General features: G+C 40.4%; 1 non-coding gene across 1 annotated transcript; it reads left to right on the top strand.

Annotated features, from left to right (window-relative positions):
• The first annotated feature begins 784 nt into the window (after positions 1-784).
• Positions 785-861, top strand: TRNAK-CUU. Its single transcript has one exon. It is a non-coding gene; the product is annotated as a tRNA-Lys (tRNA).
• Positions 862-13,585: the final 12,724 nt, after the last annotated feature.

Raw genomic sequence — 13,585 nt, 5'->3', positions numbered from 1 at the left:
CTTTCATACCAAGTTTTCAAATGTGCTCTCTCATGCAGTCAAGGTTCACATTCACAATATCTTGCTCCCAAACTAGTTTCTAAACCACCAAAAATGTATGCCTGTAGCTACTTCCAGATGTTCTTAAGCACCCCTTTACCCCAAGCCCTGCCCCAACAGAATTGCAATCCCTTGCTTCCCCTTTCAGCCATTCTTGCAACCAAAGAAAAGAAAAATCTTTTGGGGCAGCATCTATGTCTCTCTTCCTCTCTCAGTACACAATGTCCCAAGCTCCTGACACCAGGTTTATATGTGGAAGTAACAAAAGGTGCAGACTCATAGCTGTTTTTAATCTAATGTTGTGGCCTTTATGGGCTAATTATGGACATTAGTCTCAAGGCTTTTTTCACAGCAGCTGGAAGAACCACCTCTTTTCAACCTAACAGCCACATGATTAGTAACTACCTCCCTCAAGAAAGAGTGCCTAAAGCTCTGGTGAAGTAGAGGGGGTGGGGTGAGAGAGAGAAAGATGGGGGCACAAAACTAAGGATTTCTTCCTCTAAAGCTTAACATAATACCTTGATTATAATAGGAAACAAATTCTAATAAATATTGTTTATTGACTGATTGGTCACTATGATTATTTGTGTCACCATCAAAAAGCTTTGAAGAGATCCAATTCCCAGAGAGATGGTTTTCCTGTCCACCTAAGTATGTGTTTGCAATATGGGGCAGCAGTGGAAAGATTGCCAGGCTTGAAATCAGGAAGACATCTTCTCAACAACAAAAATGTATTTGCACTTAGTACCGGCTAGCTCAGTCGGTAGAGCATGAGACTCTTAATCTCAGAGTCGTGGGTTCGGGCCCCATGTTGGGTGCCAAAATGTATTGGGGGGGAATGGGGTACAGGTTGGGTAGGGGTAGGGGTTCTTAGGAATTCCTCTTTAAAGAATTACACCCTCTTGCACACAAAAGTAGTTAGAATAAGGTGGTAGTTTATTTGGGGGCAAGGGAAGGGAAGGGGGGCGGGAAGGGAAACTATGAAAGAAATCCTTGGACTTCTCATGGGGAGATAGGCACAAAGCAGTGGCTCTGAGGTTCCAGTCTCCTCGAGCAGGAGAATGGCAGGTACTTTTATAGAGGACTGATAGGGGAAGGGGTGACCATTTGACTGTGGAAAGTTCCTTTAGTGAGGGAAGACCATCCCCCACTGGTGGTAGCTGGGGGAATTGGGTGAGGAGTGGAGGACCATCCCCCACTGGTAGTGACTAGAGGAATTGGGTGAGGGGTGGCTACAGATCCCTCTTCAGGACACAAATGCCGCAGCCACACCCAAATTTATCTCCCAGGGGTAAGGGAGACCAGAATGCAGGGTTGGAGGTCCCAAAGCTAGCTCAGTCCAAACTGGTTCCGCTTATCTCTCTAGGGTATCTGTCCTCTGGTTTAGTTTCTCAAGGAGAAGATTCCTTGATGTGCCCCAAAGAACTTCTGGGGTGCTCTGCACCCCATGACATTTCCATGGCATCTAACAAATGTTCTTTTCTGCAGTTTCTCAGCTCCCCTGCAAAGGGATGCTATGTACAAACTCTTGTGGTTCCTTTCCTACAATTTGGGGATCGGCTAGTTCTGTTACTTTAAATCACTTAATATCTCTGAGGCTCAGTTGCCTTATCTGTAAAATGAGGATACTAATATACTACCTACCTCAAGTTCTTGTTGTTTTGTTCAGTATATTCCAACTCTTCATGAGCTCACTTATACTTACTAGATGTGTGACCCTGGTCAAGTCACTTAACCCTGTTTGCCTCAGCTTCCTTATGTATAAAATGATCTGGAGAAGGAAATGGTAAACGATTCCAGTATCTTTGCCAAGAAAACCCCAAATCGGGTTACAAAGAGTTAGAATGACTGAACAACAACTTCTGTAATCCAAATTCAGTGTTCTTTCCTCTACATTTCATGATCTCTGAGGTTGTTGGTTTTTTTTTTAATTTAAATAAAATTTAAACATCTATGGCACAGATGAAGCCTGAAGTTCACCCACAGTGAAAGTGAAAAGACTGAAATATAAGCTATGATATAAGAATTTCATAGAGATGGAAGGGTTTGAAATGGCTACCCAGAAGTAGTCTAAAAGTAAACACTGAGAATACATGCACAATTGAGTAATGGTACTAAACAGATACTATTTGGGACTATCAATGATGCAATGCTAAATTCTGAGTAGGTAGAATTATTCTAAAAAAGTGTAATCCCTACTTTCCACTGGTTCTTTCCTCTCCCATTTTTGTAAGTAAATCACCCCAATGTCTTTCTTTTGTTTTTTGGATTTTTTGTGAGGCAATTGGGGTTAAGTGATTTGCCCAGGGTTACAAAGCTAGTAAATGTCAAGTGTCTAAGGCTGGATTTGAACTCAGGTCCTCCTGACTCCAGGGCTGGTGCTCTATCCACCGTACCACCTAGCTGCCCCTTTTGCAGTTTTGTTTTGTTTTGTCCCAATGTCTTTCTTTTATATGAGTCTTATTGTCTATTGAAAAAGTGTTTTACTCATTGACTTTCATTATTAACCTATACCATTCTTGCTCCATTGCTGTCTCTAGACTATTTGAAAAGGAAGCAAAAGCAAAATTCACTATTCAGCCCCAACCCACACCCTGATAAGGACTTTGAGACAGAGCCAAACCCTCAGAGATGCACTCCTAAGATAAGCTGTTGGTGTCTAAAGCTGGTTTTCTAGAGTAAGGATATGTTTGTTCAGATGAAAGGTAACTAAAAAACATCCAAATAAGGCCATAGGACAATGCCCAGAGCAGCAAAACTCACAGAAGAACGTGCTGAAATCATCTTCTAACCAAGGACAGTTTGGAAGGTCAGAAGGAGGGAGCTGCTGTGCTGATACAGGAGTTGGGCCCAACCCCACAGTCACCCTGACACAGATCCAGTCCCAGGAAGTCCTCGCCAGAGAAGCAGACCCCCCAGAGCCTCTGAATCAGCTGAAGCACCAGTGTCGTCTAGAACTAAGCTCACAGTCTGGTGAGTGGGCTGAGCCCTGAGCAGGGGAGAGACTACATGGGTCTATGCTGGTGCTAAGGCAGAACTTGGATCTTACACTCCTACTGAGAACCAGGCTCGAGTAGAAGTGGCCCAGGTGGGGATGGCCACAGGCTGGTCAGAGCTAACAACCACAACACACAAAGCTGGTTGATTGGCAAGTTGGTCTGGGGTCATCTAGGACCAGGAAACAGGCCTGGTGAGAGAAGAACCTGATTCTCCTTAAATCATACCACCTGGGACTTCTTAAGCTTGGGATACTGCAGCCTGGAAACAGTGCCCCACTTTAAGGAGCTAAAAGTCTAGTGCAAGAAAGGCAAGATGAGCTGACAGAGAAAGGTGAGGACCATAGACAGTTTCTTCAGTAACAAGGAAGACCAAGGGGCACCCTCAGAGGAAGATGTCAACATCAGGGCCCCTATATCTAAAGCTTCCAAGAAAATTACAAATTGGTCTCAGGCCATAGAGGTGCTCAAAAAGGACTTTGAAGATAAAATTAGAGAGGTAGAGGAAAAAATGGAAAGAGAAATGAGGGTGATGCAGGAAAGACATGAGAAAAAAGTCAACAGCTTGAAAAGCCAAATGGAAAAGGAGGTAAAAAGCTCTCTGATGAAAATAATTGCCTAAGAATTAGGATTGAACAAACAGAAGCCAGTGACACAATAAAGCAAATCCAAATGAATAAAAAAATAGAGGGCAATGTGAAATATCTTCTGGGAAAAACTACTGACCTGGAAAATAGGTCCAGGAGAGATAATTTGAAAATTATTGGTCTACCTGAAAACCATGATCAAGGAAAGAGCTTAGACATGATCTTCCAAGATATTCTCAGGGAAAATTGCCCTGAAATTCTAGAAGAAGAAGCTAAAATAGGAATTGAAAGAATCCACCAATCACCTCCAGAAAGAGATCCCAAAAAGAAAACTCCTAGGAATATTATAACTGTAACGATTGGAATAACGCCACCTGCTGGATACTTACTGTAGAAGAGTTCTGCCCATGAAGCGAAGGTCTTTGAGGGCAAAACCAGGAGTCTTTTCTTTGGCATCAGGAAGTGACGCGGACTAGTGGGAGGGGGAAGAAAGAGACTGGCGCTCAGTCTCGCGCTCTTTCCTTTGGACTCTGGTGGAGAGCGGAGCTAGAAATGTGCTCTCCCTTTAATAGATAGGAATCTAGGCCTTTTTCTCTCTCTTTACCAAATTCTTATTCTCCTTAATAAATGCTTAAAAGTTTAACTCTTGCTAAAGCTTATAATTTATTGGCGACCACTCATTAGATATTTTAGACAGTTTAGCTAGAATTTTAGCCCTTAACATAGCCAAATTCCAGAGCTCTCAGGTCAAGGAGAAAATATTGCAAGCTGCCAAAAAGAAAGAAGTCAAGTACTGTGGAGACCCAGTCAGGATAGCACAAGATCTAGCAGCTTCTACATTAAAGGACCGGAAGACATGGAATATGATATTCCAAAGGGCAAAGGAAATGGGATTACAACCAAGAATCATCTACCCAGCAAAATATATGAAAGGTAACTGTGGCAGGAATTATGTGATATGGGTCTATTTGAAAATGGACAGTGGAACTGTTCTTCTTATAACTATGCTTTATAAATAGCTAGATCTATTTTGTGAGTGCCTTGGACTCTGACTTAATATCATTTCTGGCAATTAACTTTTACTTGGTGGGACATCATCATTCATTTTCAGACCTCTCTGGGGTCCTAGTATCTGAACCATCCCAGGGCTCTGAAACCTGACTGTTTCAATGTTAGCTAAATATGTAGGTATAGAATCGAGGAGCCCCCATGAGGCCAGGACTGGAATCAGGAAGACTCCTCTTCCTGAGTTTGAATCTGGCCTCAGACATTTAATAGCTGTGTGACCCTGGGGAAGTTACTTAACCCCGTTTGCCTCAGTTTCCTCATCTGTAAAATGATCTGGAGAAGGAAATGGCCAACTACTACAATATCTTTGCCTAGAAAACCACAAATGGGGTTACAAAGAGTTGGATACAACTGAAATGACTGAATGAAATGAGTCAATAAACAATTCAATTCCACGAGCATTTACTACTCTATGAATACTTATATCTCTATGCAAGGCAAAATTCCCTAGTGAAGTGTTTCAAAATCAGAAGATAAACTTTTGGGCTAATAAAGGAAGCTATTAGTCTTTATAATATTCGGTCTTTATAACTTGCATATGATAACTACAAATTTACTGAGAACTGACTGATCTCCCACTCCCCCCTCCCAGGCAAATGAATTGCCTGGGGCTAACCAATCTTTGTCAATTCCAGACTTTTGATTGACTTATGGACCTCCCCAACCTCCCCGCAAGCAAACTATCCCCTCTCAATGGGTCCCCACCTTACTCCCTGCATTTTATGTTATTGTGTAAAAGGGTCCACCTACATTAAGTAGTTTTTATTTATAGTTAAGAAGTATCTATACTTAACTCAGGAGCAGTTCTATGGTTTCTTTTGTTAAAGGTTCATTTACATTAAGGTCCCTTTTGTTCTGTTACCCTATAAAAACCCTGTCCTTGGTTTGCATCTTTGGGTATTCCTAGCTTCTGGCTTTGGAGCTATAGTTCCTCTGCCCCATTAAAGACCTTATTTCTCCTATATTGCTTGTTTCCTTAATTTACAGGTTAACACGTAGTTCTATAAATCCATAAAAGTACTAGGTGTTTCCTTGACATTAAACCTATATTTTCCTTCCTTAACCCCAATACTATTAACTGTCATTTCTTCCAAATATTTCTCCAAGTATCAGTCTATTAAAATGGCTTTAGGGGGCAGCTAGATGGCGCAGTAGATAAAGCACTGGGCCTTGGATTCAGGAGGACCTGAGTTCAAATCCAGCCTCAGACACTTGATGCTTAACTAGCTGTGTGACCCTGGGAAAGTCACTTAACCCTCATTGCCCTGCCAAATAAATAAACAAATAAAATGGCTTTAAAATATTTTGTTTATGTGTAATTTCTTCAGTGTTGAAATACCCCCCACTAGTGCAGATTGCCAATTCATCTGCGCTTTATAGTGTGATGTTATGGGGGAAATGGGGTATGGGTTTGGGGTTCTTAAGAATTCCTCTTTAAAGAATTACACCCTCTTGCAAACAAAAGCAGTTAGAATAAGATGGTAGTTTATTTAGGAGCAGGGGAAGGGAAGGGGGTGGGGAGGGAAGGGGTGGGGAGGGAAACCATGAAAGAAATCCTTGCATTTCTCATGGGGAGAGAGGTATGGAACAAAGCATGTGGCTCAGAGGTACGAATCTCCTCGAGCAGGAGACTGGCAGGTACTTTTATAGAGGACTGATGGGGGGAGGGGGTGACCATTTGACTGTGGAAAGTTCCTTTAGTGAGGGGGGACCATCCCCCACTGGTGGTGGCTGGGGGAATTGGGTGAGGGGCGGCTACGGATCTCTCAAGCCATCTCTCTCTTCAGGACACAAAGGCCCCAGCCACACTCAAAGTTATCTTCCCAGGGGTAAGGGAGATCAGAATGAAGGGTGGAGGTCCCAAAGCTAGCTCAGTCCAAACTGGTTCCACTTATCTCTCTAGGCTTATTATGTGTCCTCTAGTTTAGTTTCTCAAGAAGATTCCTTGATGTTCCTCAGAGAACTTCTGGGGTGCTCTGCACCCTCAACAGTGAGAAGCAGAACTAGAAACCAGATCTTAATACTAATACTTAAGGCCAATCCTTCATCCTCTTGCCAAGCTAACTCCCTAGAAAACACATATACTTAATTATTTTAGATAAATTTTATTTTTTATACCAACAAAGTTTTCCCCAATATCATTCTTCCTCTTCCCTCCCAGAGAGCCTATCCCTATACCAAATAATATTTTTAAAGAAAAAGAAGAAAAAAATCAGGAAAACTGATCAATACTGAATCAATAAAAAAAATCAAAAATATTTGCAATGTACTGTATGCAAGCGAGACTTGAGGGCTCTGGGAATAGACAACGGCAGCTAGGAGGAGATGGCCAAGGACTGTGCCCAATGGAGTTCAGTACTCAGGAGTAGCTTGCGCGCAGTTAAGATGGGCCTTCAAGCTCGGGAGGAAGAAAAATGAACCAACGGCAACAGAGAGCGCAGTTTTCCAATGTCCTCGTTGCGGCAGGAGCTGCAGATCCCATATCAGACTGCACAGCCACACTGTGGCCTATGGCTCTTCAAGGTGCTGATCCATGGTCGTCCACGACTGGTGGAAGCCTACCACCACCACAGGGTGGTACCTCTCACCTCTGCAAAAAAGCAGAGTGACACTTATACTTAGAAAAGCAGTAACTGGTTCAGTATTTCCCCATGATCATCTTAGAGATGCTGGTGTCTTATTCATGAGAGAACGCTCACTTTGGAAAAAGCGCCCTTAGTGGATTTTATAAAATCTAATGCATCTACATTGATTTTTCTTAGTAGGAAGTGTTTTGGTTAGCATGCCCTGAAATTCTGGAGATATCTCCTCAAAATTGCCTCCTTTTCCACCATCTGCTAAATCCTGATGACCTACTTGGCACTTTTCCAAGCTCTTTCTCCCTATATAGTTTCCATCTTCCTTCAACTTTCATCTTTTTGTTTGCCATATTAATGAATACCTGTCTGACCTCCCCCTCCCCATATGTCCATAGAGCTGAAATTGGGAGAAGTAGAAGTTTATATATTTCTGTTATGTGTTAATACATCTACATCTTTGTTTCTGTGCTCAGAAAAGCACAAATGAGTTGTGTTCCAAAAGTTTATTTGCAAGTCAATTGTTTGCAACTTGGAACACATCTTCCCCTAGAAACAATTATTTCCATGGTGTTTAAATACCAAGGCTATCAGCAGCATAAAATGTCAGAAATGGAAAGGGTTTGCTAATTATCTAGTCCAGTCCTCCTCATTTAAAGAGAAGAACATTGGGACCCAGAGAGTGACACTAAATGTTCAAGGTCATGCAGCTCATAAGTGACAGAGATGTGTCTTGAAATGCTGGTGTTGACTCAAACTCCACCTTCCTACCACGTATACCATGGTGCATCCTCACAAAAGTTTACTTAAGGAATAGGTGAAATGGTAAATATTTGAAATAAAAAGATAGAAAATATAACTTGCAATACTGCAAATTAAAACAGAAAAACCCCAAATTGAATAAGAAAGATATGGTATATGATTATAATGGAATACTATTGTGCTGTAAGAAATGAACAAACTGATTTCAGAAAAGACTTACTAATGCTGAGTGAAGTGTGGAGAACTAGGAGAACTTTGTACACAGTAACAGCAACATTGTGTGATGATCAACTGTGATAGACTTGGCTCTTAGCAGTGCAATGATCCGAGACAATTCCAAAAGACTCATGGTGGAAAATGCTATCTACATCCTTTTGTTCTAATTTCTCTTTCACAATATGACTAATGTGGAAATGTTCAACATGGTATAACCTACATCAGATTGCTTATTGTCTTGGGGAGGGGGGAAGAAAGGGAGGAAGGGAGAAAAATTTGGAACACAAAATTTTACAAAAATAATTGTTGAAAACTATCTTTAGGGGTGGCTAGGTGGCACAGTGAATAAAGCACTGGCCCTGGATTCAGGAGTACCTGAGTTCAAATCCGGCCTCAGTCAGACACTTGACACTTACTAGCTGTGTGACCCTGGGCAAGTCACTTAACCCCCATTGCCCCGGAAAAAAAAAAAAAAAAGAAAGAAAGAGAAAAAGAGAAAACTATCTTTACATGTAATTGAAAAAATGAAATACTATTAAGTGTGTGTGTGTAGGGGAGAAGTAGGGGGTAAGAAACAGGTTTGTACTTCTCTACTGATCTCTACATATATCCTCAATCTTGTTTTTAACCCAGATTTATGGTCATAGTGAATGTTATACAGCTACTGCGCTTAAAAGACCATCTAGGTAAATGTCTTTCCTTTAAGCTATTTGCATCTACTGGTTTATTATTAAAGGTAAATTCATTAGAGGGCACTAATGTGCTATAGTTTTAGGAGGGCAGGTGTACAAAGTACCTTAAAGCTAAGTGCGGTTGCATCGCTGGGAGATCTTACACATCAGTATAATTTGCAGGGATAGGCCAGAAAGTATATTGCATTTAAATTAAATAAACATTTATTAAGCATATATTTCATGTAAAATACTATATTAGATGCTAGAAAGTTACAAAGAAATTGGGACCCAATCACTTCTCTCATGGTTTTTATTTTCTATGTTACTTTGCATAATTGAAAACTCAGGTAATTAGGTCCTTCTTTTTTTGCGTGTGTGTATGTGGGTGGGGGGCAATGAGGGTTAAGTGACTTGCCCAGGGTCACACAGCTAGTAAGTGTCAAGTGTCTGAGCCAAATTTGAACTCAGGTCCTCCTGAATCCAGGGCTGGTGCTTTATCCACTGTGCCACCTAGCTGCCCCCAATTAGGTCCTCCTTAATCCTTTCTCTCATATCTACAATTTTAATGTATGTAGCTATTTATGAAACAAGGAAAAACAAACCAGTAGGTTTGTGTCCCCAAAGCATTACATCTTTGTATTACCGTTATTTTCTTCTACTGTACAAAAACAACCATTAGTCAATATTTCACCTTGTGTTTTCTGTGGCAGCTTCATGGGAGGAAATTGGGACTGGTCTCCTCTCAAGAATATAATAGTCACCATTCAAATTATATTCCTCCAGACCTGTTTGAGGGAAAAGGTCTACTTCTCCACCCCACCCCCACCCCCACCTCCACTCTGGTGAACAAAATCACACGATTCAGGGAAATCCTGGACTGGTCAACATTAGGTCTGCTCCTGAGCTGTGTCCATATAAGGGAGGAATGGAAGAATTGTCCCTGTATCACCTCCCACATTGGCTAAGAAATACTGTGTTCCAATTAGCTAGTTTTTGGCACAGAGATTGTAACCCTTGAGTAATCAAAATAATGGTGAAAAGGGGAGGGGCCATTTCATGTTAGGAATGAGAGGAGTTAAAAACTGGCCTGCAGGCCTCCATATTTGGTCACCCACCAGATGGACAAGGGGTGGCCCATTCTCTTGAGAATGACAATAAATGAGCCTTTGACACATCACACTCTACATTTCTGATGCATTTCTTCAAATATAGAACAATAAACACATGTAAAACTACAAAAATAAAACAAGGAAGGAAGGAAGGGAGAGAGATGGTGAAGAAGAGACACCAGAGTGTATAATTCCTTACTTTGAATATTTGGTAGCATAGCCAGCCCAGATAGGCTCACTTATTGACTAATACAAAATCTTGTTGGGGGCAAAGGTGGGGGGAGGTGGGGGGCGGAGGGGGGGGCGTCAGAGAATGGACAGGTCCAATGATGAAAACACTGAGTGGTATCAGTCAATAAACATTTATTAAGCACATACTATGAGCCAGGAATTGTGCTAAGCACTGGGAAGGGAATCTGCCTGACCCAGTCCATTTGTAGCAGAGGTGTGAAGTTATGCATCTATTGGCTATGCTAAGCTCAGAAGTGAACTCAGTGGAGCAAATGCTATGTAAGAACTGTGTTCCTACATTCTCCCCAGAGACTGAGGCAGTAGAGGGGTGAGTGTGCCTCCAGGTGTTGGGGTGGGAGAGAGGTCTTGCTATACCTTCAAAGCAAATATCTCTTTGTAAAATTTGTTAAAGGAAATGGAGTGCTAATCACTGATGACTCTCAGTGGAGTAAATATACCAGCTCATGATGATTTTGTTGTTCAGTTGTGTCCAACTCTTTGTTACCCCATTTGGGGTTTTCCTGGCAAAGATACTAGAATTGTTTGTCATTTCTTTCTCCCGTAGATTAAGGCAAACAGAGGTTAAGTGACTTGCCCAGGGTCACACAGTTAGTAAATGTGTGAGGTCACATTTGAACTCTGGATCCTCCTTACTCCAAGCATGGTGCTCTATCCACTGTGCTACTTAGCTACCCCAGAAAAAAAAAATGAGTATCCATTAATTGAGAAGTGGATGAAAAAATTGTGATATATGAATGTAAAAGAGAATTATGAAAAATTGAGAAAAATGTGGGAAGATTTGTGCAAAATGATACAAAGTAAAGAAAGTAGAACTAAGAGAACAAAGAATATATAAGACTATAGCGCTAATGAAATGTAAATTAAGAGGAATTTAAATTCAGAATAATGGGGAAACAATGAATATTTCAGAGAAAAGATAATGAAATATATTTCCTCTCTCATGACAGAGAAGTGGGGAACAACTAATAATGTTAGATGGTCTCTGTACTTGGTATTTTTCTTACTTGTTCTTCTTCATCACTAAGATGGATTCAATGTGGGAGGGGGGAGTACTATGATGTAAAGACAAAAGGCGTTAATAAACCAGATTTTATATAAAAATCTGTATCTTCCTAGTATGTAGTGCTTCCTTTATACATTCAACAATGAGCCTACAATTGAAGGGACTTCATATTTAAGTATCACAGGCTCCACAGTTTGCATATGGATTCGTATAAACAAAATTATTAGAGGGAAGAAGTGATGACCTGGCTTTTGGGTAGTTCTGCAGATTCTTATAGAAGAATGTTGACAGCTATAACCAAACAGGTTTTCCTTCTGAGAACTTGTGAGTCACTTCCTTTCCATAAGTAGCACTGCCAGGCTATTGCATTCCTTATGCCTGGCTCAGTCTTTGCTGACCAAAGATCTGATCACTGATTCATTTGTGTGAGTTCAGGTAGAAGTACCTCCGTTCTTTTTTCAGGTATGAGCCTCTTCTGATGTCTAGCCTTTATTTCTACTTTTCATTCAGCAACAACAAAAGCCTATTAAGAATATATTACTCAGGGCAATTAGGTGGCACAGCCCTGGATTCAGGAGTTCAAATCCGGCCTCAGACACTTGACATGGTACTAGCTGTGTGACCCTGGGCAAGCCACTTAACCCCAACTGCCTCACCAAAATAATAATAGTAATAATAATAATGATAATAATAATAATTCCAAGAATATATTACTCAGCAGCTTTTGGGGTTTTTTTTTTTTGCTTGTTTTCATTGTTGTTTTTCAGTTCTGATCAGTTTTTGTTTATTTATTTATTTATTTAGGATTTTCCCCACCTTGCATATAAAAACAAATTGTAACATCGATTTTTAAAACTTTGTGTTCCAAATTCTGTTCCTTCCTCCCTATCCCCCGCTTAAGAACGCAAGCAATATAAGTTATACATGCTCAGTCATGCAAAACATAGCAGACAAAAAACTTTAGAAAAAAGAACAACAAAAAATATACTTCCATCTGTATTCAGATACCATCAGTTCTTTCTCTGTAGATGGATTATATTTATCATAAGTCCTTCAGAGTCGTCTTGGATAATTGCATTGCTGAAAATAACTAAGTCATTCACAGCAGATCATCTTACGATATTGCTGCTATTTTGTATACAGTACATTTCACTTTTCATCAGCTCATGTAAGTCTTTCCAGATTTTTCTGATAACATCCTGCTCATCTTTTTTTTTTAATAGTAAACTACATTTATATAGTACTTTAAAGGGAGATTTCTTTACAAAACACCCACGAGGTTGATTATTGCAACAACAATAATAGCTAACATTTATAGAGTACCATATACCTGACAAAGTATTTTCTTCACAATAGCCCAGCAAAGTAAGTGGGATCATCATCTTACATTGCACTTGTCTCTGTTTCAAAATTTTTTTCCTGTGTTGATCAGTTTTTCTGACTTTTTTTCCTTTTTTTTTTTTAAATTTTTGTTATAAAGGATGGTTCTCTGGGAGGAAAAGGGGCAGAGATATCAAGAGAAATCTAGCTGATTTTAACACAAAAAAATCTATTTTTAAAAAAGAAACGTACCATGCCTGATCATGCCATTCCTTTGCTAAAACATCTTCAGTGGCCATTCACATTCAGTGGCCTACAAACTAAAGTTCAAGCGCCTCTGCCCAACATTCAAGGGCCTCTGTAATCTAGTACCACCAGACCTTTCCACATTATTTTAATTATTCCTCTTCATGTGGTCTCTAGAGTCAAAACCAGGTTCCTTGTCTGACCTCAAACACAATCTTTAATATCCTGCCTTTGCTGATACTCTCACTATCCATGGAATGTCTTCCCTTCCTCTCGTCATCTGTTAAATGACCTCTTTTAAAGTCCAACTCAAAGATTCCATGAAAGCTTCCACAATACTCCATTGGTGTCACATTCCTACTTTAAACTTCACACAAAACTTTGTTTTTTATTTCTCTCTTGCACTTGTGGATATTGTATATTTTAATTGTGTTTATAATGTGCTTTATTAAAGTATAAACTCCAGGAAGGGAGAGAGCATTTTTTTACCTAAACTATTTGTTTCTTCTAGTGCCCAGTAAAGTGCTTTCTACAATAATCAGGGGAACTTTGATCATGTCTGGCTAGAGTACAGCCCATTGAGCATTCCTGCAGTGAGGCCCCTTCTCTAGCATTTAATATAACATTCTTTCTCCGAAACTTCCCTTGAGGAGTGGGACAGAAGCACTCTCTTTCTTTTTTGGTGAGGCAATGGGGGTTAAGTGACTTGCCCAGGATCACACAGCTAGTAAGTGTCA

Source organism: Dromiciops gliroides, chromosome 1 (assembly GCF_019393635.1).
Source record: "Dromiciops gliroides isolate mDroGli1 chromosome 1, mDroGli1.pri, whole genome shotgun sequence".
Classification (NCBI taxonomy): Eukaryota; Metazoa; Chordata; class Mammalia; order Microbiotheria; family Microbiotheriidae; genus Dromiciops; species Dromiciops gliroides.
This window is presented reverse-complemented; position numbering and strand designations above follow the sequence as displayed.